We start from the raw sequence: 16,078 nt of genomic DNA on the forward strand, positions 1-16,078 counted from the left end.
AGTGGTGGGGAGGATGTTCAGAATTTGGACACTTCATACATTGCTCGTGAGAATGTAAAATGGTACAGCCACTTTGTAAAACCTTCTAGCAGGTGCTCAAAGTGTTACATATATTTATGACCCAGCAATGCCATTCGAGAAAGTTACATATGCAAGAAAAATAGAAAATGTCCACTGTACATGAGTGTCCCTAGCAACATTATTCCTAATACCACAAAAGTAAAAATAGCCTAAATGTTCATCAACTGATAAATGAGTAGACAAAATGGTACAGATTCAGAAGGATATGGGACAGGAATGTAGAATGACTCCTAATGTGTACAGGCATTTTTTTTCCTTGAGATGTTGAACATGTTCTAAAATTACATAGTAGTGACAGTGGTATAAATCCATAAATATAAACATGAATAAAAGAATGAATGAAAGAGACTTTTCTTCTCACTTCATCAATGAGATTCAGCTCTCCTATCTTCAGGCCTAGAGATGGTAAAGGCTAGCCCAAAGTTACTGCTATGCTTTGCTGTTACCTTATTAAGCCATCTTAGTAAATCATCATTTTATAAATCAATACTCATTAAATTATCCAGGTTTTATAACACCCTCGATTTTTCTTTTGGATTCCCAAATGACACATAGTACTGTGATCTATGAAGGGGAGGGTGGAACAACACAAGTTTGTATTCACCACATTAGGACCAAGAAGTCAAGGCTTTCCTGAGAACTAAGACACAAAAGGATATTTTCCTGAGTTTGTTGAAACTACATCATGTAAGGGGCACCTGGGTTGCTCAGTGAGTTGGGCTTCCGACTCTTGATTTCAGCTCAGGTCATGATGTCATGATTCATGGTACCGAGCCCCTCTTTCAGCTCTGCACTCACAGCACAGAGCCTGCTTAGGATTTTCTCTCTCTCTCCCCCTCCTTCTCTGTCCCTCTCTCCCATTCATATTCTCTCTATACAAAATTAAAACAGGTAAGGAAAAAAAAACTACATGAAGTGGCTTTCTCAGTTGATAGATTTATTGGTACCACATTTCATTATAATTCTATTGTCTCATATCTGTTCTACCAATCTGCATTATGTAATCAGAACTTCAACCTGAACATTATTATTGCTAGTGTAGCCAATGTAAAGAATATAAAAGGCATGGTACCTTACCAGTTATGGTACATGGTATAGACAATAAACAAATACAGGAAGACCCATGTTTCCCGAGACAGAGAGGGATTTCTTGGGATTGAACAGTTACTGCTTGTGTCAACAACTCCCAGAGATAGTATGTCTCCATATCTTATAAAGATGAATATCTCTGTTGTGTGGCTACTAGACTATTTTAGCTTCGTGGGAATTAGACTTTTAAATGCCACATCAGAGCCAAGATTAATTGTTCATGGAGCTATTGACCATTCAAAATTTATGACCTTCCCAATTCCCTTAAAAGACTTTGTTTCTTTACAAATCGTAAGAGATCAAACCTTTCCTGGTGGATTAAATGATAACTCATGGAACGTACTCCTGTGTATAATAATCCCATCCATACTAGCTGGAACACTCAAAGGGATAATAAAAAATTTGTTCCCCATTTGGGCCAGCAATGGTAATGATAAATTCCATTCCCTTGGGGCATAACAAACAAGTTTATATTTATCAGCCAGTCTTTTAAAAAAATAACAGAATAGCATTGATTGCCTTTGGCCCATGGGTGGGGGCATCTATGCCATTGCTAATACTCCATGCTAAAATAAAATTCAATCTGGCTAGGTCCTGCAACACGAATATTGATTACAGAGTACTAAGTACTTCTTTGTATTCACTGTCCTCACAGGTGATTCAAGCTTCAGGTTAATCAGCATTGAAAGTGAAAATGAGAACTACCCAAGTGACTTTATCTTCAAGCAATTTGGCAAGAGTGGTGGACTTGTGACAACCTTGAAGCACTCTCCTGGGTTGACTTAGCACTGAAAACAAAAAGAAGTTCCCATACTTCCAGGAAATGGCTGACTGTTTTAGAGCCATAGTAAAAAGTAGCCATCAGAACCAGTTTCAACTTGATTCAATAATAAATGACAGCTCTCTACAGCCTTGGGAACAAGTACTTTGAGAACTGGATTTTAACAGCTAAACTTATCCTAGTGCATAAACCATAGGAAGTTCCTTGCAATGATAGTTCCTTACTTTTAATTTTGGCCAATCAAAGAAGAACTCGCTCCAATGCACAGCCAGCTTCATGAGCATGTGATTAATGAAGGACTTTGCCCTCCGAAAAGGTCCAGTGCATGGCATTTAGTGATCTATGGTTATTATCTTAGAATTATTAATTTTATCCTTAAATGTGTATTCTATAAATGAAGTCCATTGGATCAATGAAGCATAAGTTAGCAGCTTGGATCCTTGGCTCATGTGCAACCCCACTACTCATCACCACTCTGCATTCTTAGGGCAGATGGTAGCTGAGAACCTTCCTAATCCCACTCAACCACCATTGCCAATTTCAGCCTCCCTAATGAGGGCCTCGGGATTGTTAGGAATTGGGTCCAAATACTAGGCCTAAGATTCCTATAAGGGTCTATGTTTAGGCTTTCCTAGAAAATGTGACATTAGACGGCAAAACAAAAATACCATGACAGATCACCAGACAGACCACGGAAGAAAGGAAAATGGGGTATCCCCCCTGCTTTTTGAAAAAAAGGATATCACGTTTTAATGTTGGAATGGGCCTTTAAATTATGGAGCTGGTTCTGTTCCAATGAATCCATTTCTCAATGCCAACCAATCAGCAGCCCTGTGCTTCTACCAATGACATCACCTCATTGATGTCAATGAAAGCCAGCCAATCCCTGAAACACTGTACTCCAGAAAATCCTTTCATAAAATCAACAATCTGCTCATCTGTGAGTAATTATGCCTGGAAAACATAACTTCTTATATAAGTTTCAAAAAAATGCAATTTGGTGGACTTCTGGATGTCTGTTATCTCCAGTATTGTGCAATGGTCTCCTAATTTGACAGAACCAACATTTTGCTATATGAGGATGCCAGAGATCTGGTATATTTCCAGTTCTTTGACACTGAAAAGAATTTTTTGAAACATAGAGGTTGTTAGAATTGGTAAGATGTGCTAAAATATACCACTGATACTCTTCTAAAAAATATTTTTCCCCCGTATACCAGGAAAAAACTTTATTGCTGAATTCAAGAATTTGGCTTTCATAACATTATCATTCCAGGTTCAGAAGGCAAACTAAGAAAAACTTTTCCAACCTGATTACACTATGTAATTGCCAAACAGCAAGTGTTTAATAAATATTCAATTGAATAAATTCATTTATTCAAGAACACATTAATGAATAATTGATTGCTCCTCACAACTCCTAGTTGAAATCACATTCAAAATGGAAGCAAATGGAATGCAAAGTCTAGAAAACCAAAAATTTTAAATCCCAGCACTGTGGTACAAGTAAAATAAAAATGTACTGGAGGTTCCTAAATGTAAATATATATTAAAGACTCTAGACCAAACAGGAAGTATCATAAAAGCAAGAAATATATAAGAGAAAGCTTATCAATAGGACTGATTAGAAATTTAAGACAAAGCCAGGAAAGTAATAGAATTATGGCCCAAATTTAATATCTACATTATCAGCTTGAGCTTACTATAAATCAGTAAAAAAAAAAAAAATAGTATCCAGAAATGTATTTTCACATGCGTACTATGCATTTATATATAAATGCATATAAATATGCATTTATATATAATGGTTTGAGAGGAATAATAAAGCAAATGTTTAGATGATATTGCATATAAATCCAACTTGTATTATTTATTATCTCCTCCCATACTATGATGTCAAAATAAATTGGTAATAAATGTGTAAATTTATTTTGCCCTACCATTAATATACAAAACATTGAGATATTTATTATCCCCAAATTATGACATGAATCTGTTACTCTACACTTTCATTATTTTATTATTAACCAAATTCTCACTTTAATATAAAATTCAAGAGTGTCTAAAATAAAACTAGTTAGAATGGTATTAACCATTCTGTGTTGGTATTTTACTGCTATTTCTCATCTAATATTTTCAGTAATGAACTTGACTGTAAGACACTATTGCTGCTGTAAATGCATGGTCTGTTAGTTTAATACGCTTATTGTCATTGGCATTCATTTTTCCTAGTAGGGAGAGCATTTTAGCATATCATAAAATACAAATAAACGAAATAATAGAAATCATAAATTCTTTTGTTGTTTTTCAACTTTTTTGTTTTGCTGTGCTTAGATTTCGTTTATAGTTTGGTAAAATAAACAGAAAAGAAGAAAGCTGAGATCACTGGTCATGTAATAGTATCATTTAATCCTACATATGCATATAAGTAGATGTCCTGTCTTTGGGAGTAAATGTTAATCTACTCTTTGAAAAATAGCGTTAAAATTAAAGAGATGTTCATGGGATGCCTGGGTGTCTCAGTCGGTTAAGCGTCCCACTTAGGCTCAGGTCATGATTTCACTCTGCTGTCAGTTCAGAGCCTGGAGCTTGAATTGGATTCTAGGTCTCCCTCTCTCTCTGACCCTCCCCCACTCACGCTCTTTCAAAAACTGAATAAATGTTAAAAAAAAAAAACTAAAAAAAAAAATAGGAGAAGTTCGTATCATATTGAAGTGAATAAATGAACAGGAAAATAACTGCCAAGAGATCCTGGAAAGGACCCAGTATTTTTCTTTTCACTTATGCAAAAGTAAAAAATAATATAAATGCAGAGTCAACAATCTTTTCATCATATAAAATATAAATAATTTTAATGTAAAAAATGTGTTGTTTAACATACTATCTTATATATTCTGTATGGTTATTTTCATCCAAGGTGTAAGGTTGAGTTGTCTGAAATAAACATGGAACACCTTTTTTCTTCTTTTATGAAATCAAACTAAATATACACTTTGGCAGTTGTGTCTTGTGAAGGAGAGTACTTTCTAAGATATTTATGTACAACAAGAATGATGAAAATATAGAAATTATGGACTTCATGACCATTTAATTTTGCAACATGAGTTTTAAAAATTTATACTTCTACATGGCAAGACAGATAATCCAGGGAAACTTCCCATGAATTTCCCTCTGCTTGAAAATAAAAAAAATATGGTTACTAATAAACGACAGGTCAAAGAAAATATCTCAATATAAAGTATAAAATAAATAGTATAAAATATTTTAAACTCAATTATACCGCATCAAGAAAATGTGTAGAGGAAGCTAAAGTTGTAGATATAAAGAAAAATAAACATATTAGAAAAAGAAAAAAAGGCTGAAAATATAGAAGAGAGTCAGCAAGGCCTGAAATTGCATCTGTGTGAAAACTAATGTAAGTGATAAACACCAGTTTAGACTGAACAAAAGAAAGAGCATAAATAATCACCAAGAGCAGTTGAAAAAGGGGAGAGGACTAAAGATCCTACAGGCATTGAAAGATCCTAAGATACTGTAGTATTTATGGCAGTGGTCCTAAAAATAGAGATGATATGACAAAATTCCTAGAAAAATACAATCAATACCCACAGAACAAATAGAAATTCTGCATATAGCCATTAAAGTAAGTATGGGTTTAATTTCATTATCTTACCACATCAAAGTGAATTTGACCAAGTGTACTTTTAACAAGTACATCACAAAATTAGAGGATAAATCTCAAAGTCAATCAATGCCTAAAATACCACCCATTATCTTTACTTTGGTAAAATCCAGCTCTATTGAGTTCCATTATCAGTATCCCATACCTATCATAGTCCATATGGGAAGAGTTATTGTTCGCACCAGGAAGAGAGATGTGGGAAACATTACTTGCTTATTTCTATGATGGTATCCGTACCAGATCTGCTGACCTGCTATTTTCTTACGTCTCTCCTAGAAATCTGGAATCGTACTGTGTTCTCAGTGTACCCACTCTTTCCAAGATTATTAATATTGTCACCTTCCAACCTTCTTCTTCACATAGCCATTGACATGTTAAAACCTCTGACAGTAAGCAGAAAATCTGGAGGAGCTACCATGAAATTGTTTGCATTGAGCTTCAGAATTCTAGAGACATCATAATTGAAAAACAGAGTATTACACTTAAAAATATTTTTTACCAAAGAAAAAATTATGTGATGTCATTTTTCAGTATGTTCTTGAAGAGTACTACTTGTAATTTAAGTGATTTTTTTGGAGCACCTGGGTGTCTCAGTCATTTAAGCGTCCAACTTCAGTTCAGGTGATGATCTCGTGGTTCGTGGGTTTGAACCCCTCATCACACTTTGTGCTGGCAGCTCAGAGCCTGGAGCCTGCTTCAGATTCTGTGTCTCCCTCTCTTTCTGACCCTCCCCTGCTAATGCTGTCTCTCTCTTTCTCTCTCGCAAAAATAAACAAACATTTAAAAATTTTTTAATAAAAAGTAAAATGGTGTTTTATCAAAACCAATGCAATCTCCTACTTGTAGATGAGCGATAATCACTATAGCACAGGCCCTCTCACCTCTTAAGAAAAAGTGCTTCTCTGTAAGTGAAAAAAAAAATAGGTTTCCCTTGATCCTCTATCTTGGAGTAACCTCAGAAAATTATTCATGCAGAAATATTTGTAGAGAAAAGTTTTCAAAATGCATGGGCTTGCACCTGAGTGGTTTATCTTGTCTTCACACTTAGGAAAAACACCCACAATTCAGCTTAGCTATGAATCAACTTCAACAGGATAAATGGGCTACCATTACCACTATAGGCCTAACAAAACTACATAGGACCAGTTGAGGGATGATGGACCGGTTCCAGTACACCATATTCCCTATGCTTTACATGATGTCCTATGAGAGAGCATTTTGCACCTCCAAAGAACTAGTTTTCTGGAACAGTGTAAAGGGAACAATCAGCATGGGAGTGGGCTGACAGGAAATGCTGTGGGTGACTATGGAATTCTTTCAGGTTAGTAATATATTTCCATGTGTTCCCAGGGAATAGGGAGTGCCAGAGGCCACTACAAGAGATCGGAGCTTTGTGGCTACCCTAATTAATAGTCCAGAAATTTAAACAATCTAGAGAAAGAAACTCAAGTATAACACTAAGGAAAGTCATTAAAATGAAAGAAAAAAAAAGAGAAAGAGAAAATAATCCATTAAAGAAATGGTTCTTTGAAAAGATACAACCTTGGGGCACCTGGGTCACTCAATTGGTTGAGCATCCGACTTTGGCTCAGGTCATGATCTAACTGTTATGAGTTCAAGCCCCACATCAGGCTCTATGGTCACAGCTCAGAGCCTGGAGCCTGCTTCGGATTCTGTGTCTCCCCCTCTCTCTGCCCCCTCTGCTGCTTGCATTCTGTCTGTGCCTCTCATAAATGAATAAATAAATACTAAAAATAATTATTGAAAAGATACAACCTTTATCAAGACTCACCAACCAAAAATAAAGCTTAACTAAAATCAGAAATTACAGAGAATTTAACAACCAACACCACAGAAATCAAAGAATTGTAAGAGATTACTATGAAAAATTTTATGCTAATAACTGGACAACCTAGAAGAGATAAATACCTAGAAACATACCAATATTCCAAGACTGAACCAGGAAGGCAAAGAAAATCCAGATAGACTGATTGCAAGCAGTAAATTACATCAGTTAAAAAAAAAAATCTTCCAGCAAACAAAATTACAGGATGTTATGGTTTCTCAGGTAAACTCTGCTGAACATTTACAGAAAAGTTAATAACTGTTTTGCTCAAATATTCCAAACAATTATAGAAGAAGAAATGCTTACAAATTCATTATTTGAGGCCAGCATCATCCTGATACCAAACCATCCCAACACACCCCACCACACCCACACCCCCCCACACACACACACGAGAGAAGAGAAAGGAAAATAAAAGAATGGGTTGATATCCCTGAGTAACATAAATAAAAAATCAACAAAATATTAGCAAACCAAATTCAAAAACATATAACAAGGATTATTCACCAGTATGAAGGGGGACTTATTCCAGAGATTTAAGTATGCTTCAATATTCACAAATGAACATGATACACGTTAACGAAAGATAAATATCATAGGATCTTCTCAATAAAGAATAGCATCTGACAAAATTCAACATGTATTCATGATAAAAACTCTCAGCAAAGTGGGTATAGAGGTAACATATCTCAACATAAGAAAGACCATATAGGTCAAACCCACAGCTAACATCATACTAAATGGCAAAAAGCCAAAACTTGGACTCTGTGATAAAGAATAAGACAAGGATGTTCATCCACTTTTATTCAACATAGTGATGGAAGTGCTAGCCACAGCAATCAAACAAGGGAAAGAATTAAAAGACATCCAGACTTGTAAGGAAAAAATAAAACTGCAACTTTTTGCAGATGACATGATACTATATACAGAAAACCCTTAAGATTCCACCAAAGAAGAAAAACCCACTAGAATATATAAGTTCAGTAAAGTTACAGGATACAAATTTGATGTATGAAAGACTACTGCATTTCTATACCCGTAATGAATTAGCACAAGGAGAAATTAAGAAAATCCCATTAAGAATAATACCAAAAAGAGGTGCCTGGGTGGCTCAATCATTTAAGCGTCTGATGGCTCAGGTTAGGATCTCACGGTTCATGAGCTCGAGTCCTGCAGTGGGCTCTGTGCTGACAGCTTAGAGCCCGGATCCTGCCTCGGATTCTGTGTCTCCCTCTCTCTCTGCACCCCCCCCCCCCAACTCATGCTTTGTCTTTGTCTCTGTCTCTCTCTCTCTCAAAAATAAATCATTAAAAAAATTTTTTTAAAAAAAATACCAAAAAGAATAAAATACATAGGAAGAAAAAATTTTTTTTCAACGTTTATTTATTTTTGGGACAGAGAGAGACACAGCATGAACGGGGGAGGGGCAGAGAGAGAGGGAGACACAGAATCGGAAACAGGCTCCAGGCTCCGAGCCATCAGCCCAGAGCCCGACGCGGGGCGCGAACCCACGGACCGCGCGATCGTGACCTGGCTGAAGTCGGACGCTTAACCGACTGCGCCACCCAGGCGCCCCATAGGAAGAAATTTAACAAGGAAGTGAAAAGACCATACTCTGACAACTATAGACATTGATGAAAAAAACTTATGATAACAGAAATAAGTAGAAATATATACCATACTGATGGACTACAAGACTCATTATTGTTAAATGGTCACACCGCCCCCCAAAAATCTATAGATTTAATGTGATCCCTACCAAAACACCAATAATTGTTCTGTTTTTCACAGAACTGTAAAAAATAATCCTAAAATGTGTAGGCAATTACCAAGGATCTCTAAAGTCAAAGTGATCTTGAGAAAGGACAAAGCTGGAGGTATCACAATCCCAAATTTAAAACCATACTACAAGCCTGTATTAATAAGAGCAGTATATTACTGACACAAAAACAGACAAATAGATCAGTGGAAAAGAATACAGAGCCCAGAAATAAACTCATGTTTATGTGGTCAATCTTTGACAAAGTAGGCAAGAATATATAGTGGGAAAAGGTTTCTTCCATAAATGGTACTGGGAAAAGAACAGCTACATGCAGAAGACTGAAACTGGACCACCTTTTTTTTTTTTTAATGTTTATTTTTTTAATTTTTTTTAACGTTTATTTATTTTTGAGATAGAGAGAAAGACAGAGCATGAATGGGGGAGGGTCAGAGAGAGGGAGACACAGAATTCGAAACAGGCTCCAGGCTCTGAGCTGTCAGCACAGAGCCCAACACGGGGCTTAAACTCACGGACCGCGAGATCATGACCTGAGCCGAAGTCGGCTGCCCAACCGACTGAGCCACCCAGGCGCCCCTTTAATGTTTATTTTTAAGAGAGAGAGAAAGAGACAAAGCACAAGCAGGGGACGGGCAGAGATAAAGGGAGACACAGAAGCTGAAGCAGGCCCCAGGCTCTAAGCTGTTAGCACAGAGCCTGACTCAGGGCTTAAACTCACAGACTGGGAGATCATGACCTGAGTCCAAGTCTGATGCTTAACAGACTGAGCCACCCAGGTGCTCTGTGGACCACTTTCATATACCATATATAGAAAAGAACTCAAAATGGATTACAAACCTAAATGTGAAACCTGAATCCACAAAAGTCCTAGAAGATAACATAGGCAGTAAAATCTTGGACATCAATCTTAGCACTATATATATAAATTTTTGTTATCTGTCTCCTCAGGCAAGGGCAACAAAGGAAAAATAAAATACTGTGACAAGATGGATGGACCTAAAGAGTATACTGCTAAGTGAAATAAGCCAGACAGAGAAAGACAAACACCATGTAATTTCATTTATATGTGGAATCTAAAAAAGAAAAACAAACAGAAACAGACACATAAATCTAGGGCAATGGTTGTTGCCAGAAGGGTGGGGTTTAGGAGATGGGTGAAATAGGTTAATGGCATTAAGAATACAAACACCTAGTTATAAAATAAGATAAAGGGATGAAAAGTGCAGCATTGGGAATACAGTCAGTAAGATTATAATAACTTTGTGTGGTGACAGATGGGAACTTCGTATCATGTTGAGCATTTCTTGATGCACATAGATATAGGATCACCATGTTCTATACTTGAAACTCATAACACTCTGTCAACTATAACTCAAAAATAAATAATTACATAAAAATAATAGAATACGAGTAAGATAAAAGACTTTCTGGATTTAAAAGACTTTGGGGTGCCTGGGGGACTGAGTTGAGCATCTGACTTGGGCTTCTGGCTCAGGTCACAATCCCAGGGGTGTGGGATTGAGCCCCGTGTTAGGCTCTGCACTGAGCATACAGACATCTTGAGATTCTCCCTCTCTCTCTCTTCGTCTGCCCCTCCGCCACTCACTCAAGAGTGCTCCCTCAAAATAAATAAACCTTCAAACGTGTATATAAAAAATGGAACTCAGAAGGAAAAAACAATAAAAGGAAGAATATTGATCTATGATAACTAACATGATCATATCATGATGCACTGAGCACATACTAGGCCTGAGCACTGGATAATTTGTCTCTTGGATATGGTTAACTGGGCATCTCATTCTTCAGCTTGCGTATGTCATTCGTTTTCCTAAGCTGATCCGAATGTTCTAGTCTTCATTTGTCTTGTATTAGACATTAGGCATCCTCCTCAGGATAATATGCTGATGAAGTAATTCATTCATAAATTATGACATTAATCCAGGATACAGTAATACACAGTAGATGGAGTAGTTTCAACTTATTTATTTAGAGAGAAGGTGGGGAGCAGAGGGAGAGAGAGAGAATCTTAAGCAGACTCCACGCCCAGTGCAGAGCCTAACATGGGGCTCAATCTCATGACCATGAGATCATGACCTGAGCAGAATCAAGAGCCAGATGCTTAAGCGACTGAGCCACCCAGGTGCCCCCAGTGATGTTTCAATATAGAAAATTTTGCATGCACTGCTGATCTGTGCCTCATTCACTAACATGAGTAGACTCAGTGCACAGGTTCAGGGTCTGCATACATCAAGGTGGCTTCACTTATCCTTCCTAGAGCCACCACTATATGGGCACAATCCTCAGGCCTGGGTGGCAGAAAATCACATTCGTGAGCTATTAACAACTGTAGTTATTGTTCCACTGATTTTCTTCCTCCATCCTGCCACCAGGAAGGATTGAGCCCTCTTAAAGGCATCAGGATTTGTAAAGGCCTGATGAGTATGATGCTGGAAGTCATAATAATTACAACTGCCACAGAAACTCTTTAGCAACAGTATTCCATCATTCATATGAATTGTTTCAGGGAGCCCGCAAAACAATTATGATGTCCATACATTATCCCCTTTGGCAAAAGGATAAACCAAGGTTCAGGAATGTTAAAAAGGTATGTCCTAAATTACACAATCAGCAATTAGTAGAGGTGTGAAAGCATACTGATCAAAATTTGTGAATTTCAGATACTGAACTAGTCGTAACAGAAGGGGTCTATATTTCAGAACAGGGAATAGGGATGCTTTCCTTGTAACCCTCAATACACAACTGCACAGGTAGCTCTCTTTTCTGTTTAAATACCTTGCTGGGTTTTAGCTAAACCTAAAGCTACTGTAAGATACAAACTTGAAGCTACTGTAGCATACAAAGGTAATTTAGAAAAACAAACAGTACCTATTTTCTATAGGTACTAGAAAATAATGCCTGGTTTTCTTGTAAATGACCCACTGTGTCTGGATCAAGTGTTTGCAATAGTCTCACGTTGGCACATACCAAGCTGTGTGTTCACAGCACAGATATGGCCTCAGGCTTTAAAAATCTGCCCAGGGTTGAAAAGCCCTTGGTCTATCCAGAGTGTATCTATTCATGTTTGTGTTTGTGCATGTAAACAAACAGTCACTTGCCCATCTGTTTGTTTTATCATTTACTACTCCCAGCAAAGGAACAGTTTGTAAGTCTGACCAATGTAAGCTTAGAATCATGTCAAGTCACCCTGGGCCTGTTTGAGTTGTACCCTCAGTACAAAATCAGGAAGTGAGAAAATGAGAGTTTGGCTTATGAACAACAATTTGTTTGGGGGCTTTGATCAGTGTGCTAGAGAAATGCATTATCACCAAAGGAAAACCTGCATTTCAAAAACCTGCTACTTAGAATTTGCTTAAACTTAATGAGACTCACATCTATTGTATTCGGTAATTCCACAGTTAGAGCTTATCATTTTAGGACTATTTCTGGCAGTATTCTTGTACATCTAGCAACGGAGTTCAATTATATGCAGGGATTAAACTGAACCACAAAGCAAGACATTTTGCTTGTTCTTATGATTTCTGTTTTTGTTTTTAATGCCTAGAAAATGTCCTTGAATTGGTTTATTTTGAAAATCAAAATATGTAGGAAGAGAGCTCAGAATTCACTTAAATATTGGCTTTTTCTTTACTATTACTAATTTCTTCCTTCAGAGAATGGATTCTACTAAAACAATAATATATTTCAATAAAATGTTTGGCTTTAAAGGAGTCACTTTCCTGAAGGGAAAAATCAGTAATAGTAGAAAAAGGTTTTATTTAAATAAATTAAAAATACACTTATCTTGGGGCGTATGGGTGGCTCCATCAGATGAGTGTCCGACTTTGGCTCAGGTCATGATCTCCTGGTTTCATAAGTTCGAGCCCCGCTTGCGGCTCTGTGCTAACAGCTCAGAGCCTGGAGCTTGCTTCAGATTCTGTGTCTCCCTGTCTCTCTGCCCCTCCCCCACTCACACTCTGTCTGTCTGTCTGTCTCTCTCTCTCTCTCTCAAAAATGAATGTTAAAAAATTTAAAAAAAGAATATACTTATCTTGATGAGCACTGAGAAATGTATAGAATTATTGAATCATTATATTGTATGCCTGAAAATGATACAATATTGTATGTTAACTATGCTTCAACAACAAAGAAAGAAATCAAGAAATAGGAGTCCTTGGATGATTCCAAACTCTGGCAAACAGGGAAAATTCTTCTTTTTATTTTAAGATAACTCTGAAAGACCTACTGTCTCCTTAAGAAAAAAAGGACAATATTCGTTAATATTATATTGTTTCTATTAACAGTTCTGGGCAGCTGTATCAGAAATGACCATTTCAAAAGTAGTCATGTGTCCAAGTAGGTCATCAACCCTATGTCTGTAAAACCACAATGGGGTCTTCAAATCCCAGTGCACAGAGTAGTCTAAAGAAGAGCCTTGGGGGATAGATGATGAAATGGCCAAGAGGAAGCACAATTTAATAAAAACTCAGGTGAATAGCATCAGGAAACTGAGCCCAACATACACTATGAAAATAAACATTTTGGAGCACCTGGGTGGCTCAGTTAGTTGAGAATCTGACTTCAGTTCAGGTCATAATCTCAGTGTTCTTGAGTTTGAGCCCCACATCAGGCTCTCTGCTGTCAGTGTAGAGCCCACTTTTAATCCTCTGTCTCCCTCTTTCTCTGCTCTCCTTCACTTGTGCTTTCTCTCTGCTGTCAGTGTAGAGCCCACTTTTAATCCTCTGTCTCCCTCTTTCTCTGCTCTCCTTCACTTGTGCTTTCTCAAAAATAAACAAACATTAAAAAAAAAAAAAGAAAATGAACTTTTCTTCTATAAAAAGGAGCCTGTTTCAGTCACTTAACCCAGGAGCATATGACTGGGCTTACATGTCAAAAAAGCCAGATAAGAGAAGGATATAAAAGGTGAACAAGAAAAGAAGTAATAGCAACAACATTTAGAGTAGAAAACTGTAAGTAACAGAATTTTCCATCTTTGTGTGTGAAGAGAGATTTAAAAAGCCCTGCTACTAATTCCCCACAGCCTTAGTCTCAGCAGAATCAAGTAAGGCAGAAGACCAGGCATGCTTGAGGAGGAGAAAGTGATTCAACAATTCAGATGTGGATGCATTGGATGCACTGAGTCAGTTTTAGATTTGTGCACTGATTTTTCAACTAATCAAGAAATACATAGCAAGCCACTGTTACAGTTCTTCTTAGATCCTTTGTTTCAAAATTAAAATTAAAGAAGTTCAGGGCTGCTTAAGTAAAAACAGCAATACCAACTATCTCATTGTGGTCATGCTTTCTGGGTCGGAAACGCTTGAATCTTTAGGGAGCCATGAATTAAAAACATTCTGAGCAAGTGTTCCTGGTTTAGACCCACTCACAGTCTATAAGTGGAAACAGGGTTGGAGGTAGGGCCTAACAATGAATTCTAGATTCTTCATTAAATCTTCATAGGTTTCTAACACATTTAGAAACCGTGTTTTATTATTTAGTTTCATATAATTACAATACTCATCTAAAATGTACTGGAGAAATCTTCCCAAAATAAAATTAAAACAGACATGTTGAAATTAGGAGTTAAGATTTTTTTTTTTTTTTTTGCCACTAGCTAGATTCATCTTATTAACCCTCTCATACCTGCCACTGAAAGACATATAGAAGATGCAAAAGAACAGCGGCACTGGAAGCTCTATTTATTATACTAGGTCCAGTCACATGCTACATTCTGACAATTTTAACACAAGTACAGATTGGCTGTTTTGAAAAATAATTAGCAACTCTCTCAGGACTTGACCTTTTTTTTTTTTTTTTTCCAACGTTTATTTATTTTTGAGACAGAGAGAGACAGAGCATGAACGGGGGAGGGGCAGAGAGAGAGGGAGACACAGAATCGGAAACAGGCTCCAGGCTCTGAGCCATTAACCCAGAGCCTGACGCGGGGCTCGAACTCACGGACCGCGAGACTGTGACCTGGCTGAAGTCGGACGCTTAACCGACTGCGCCACCCAGGCACCCCAGGACTTGACCTTTTAAAAAGCAAAGCACGGTCCAAGGACCAAGAATTATTACACAGTTTACATATGCCCAGATATTTTAAAGTTATCTCAGTTTATCAAAACAAAAGGAAAAAGCACAAATCTGTTCGCACTTTTCATGACATAACACTTTTGAAGGAATATGAACAACTCTCTCCCATCTCACACCTCTCACACCTCTAGCAGTACCTGTCTTTGTGTATATGTATAGAAGCGGTCAATTTTAGGAATCTGGCAACATCAGAGGGTAAGAAGATGAGTAGGAGTGAATTTTTATCTTGACAGGTGGCAAGTGTAAATTAGGATACATTTACATAGGAATAAAAAGGAAGAATAATGACAAGAAGTGTATTCTGGGCATTACACATTTTCTGAGTGGAGTATGATAGGTCCTTTCAAATTCTTTAAAATTAAAAACCTTTATCTTCTTGTAGACATCGTATTAGATCATGAGAAAAAGAGAATATTGTTTATACCAGCAGACCCACTAGAAATATCTGCTAGATATACACATTAAGCTAGATTTTGTGAAAGTGAAATTATCTTAGGTTTAAGATCTAAAAATATAATCAAAGAATTATTTCTCCATCTATTACCCGCCCCCCCCCCATGCCCCGGAGGAGGCAGCTGACACTAAAACCAATTTTTTTAACTTCAAAACAGAAAAAGATCAAAGCCTCCCTACTCGTTTAATAAATCTTGAATCATCCCAACACCAGTCTGACAAAGATAGCACTAATATAAAAGTTATACCTGAGATATCTCTCTTTTAACAAGTATT

This window comes from Acinonyx jubatus, chromosome A1 (genome assembly GCF_027475565.1).
Source record: "Acinonyx jubatus isolate Ajub_Pintada_27869175 chromosome A1, VMU_Ajub_asm_v1.0, whole genome shotgun sequence".
Classification (NCBI taxonomy): domain Eukaryota; kingdom Metazoa; phylum Chordata; class Mammalia; order Carnivora; family Felidae; genus Acinonyx; species Acinonyx jubatus.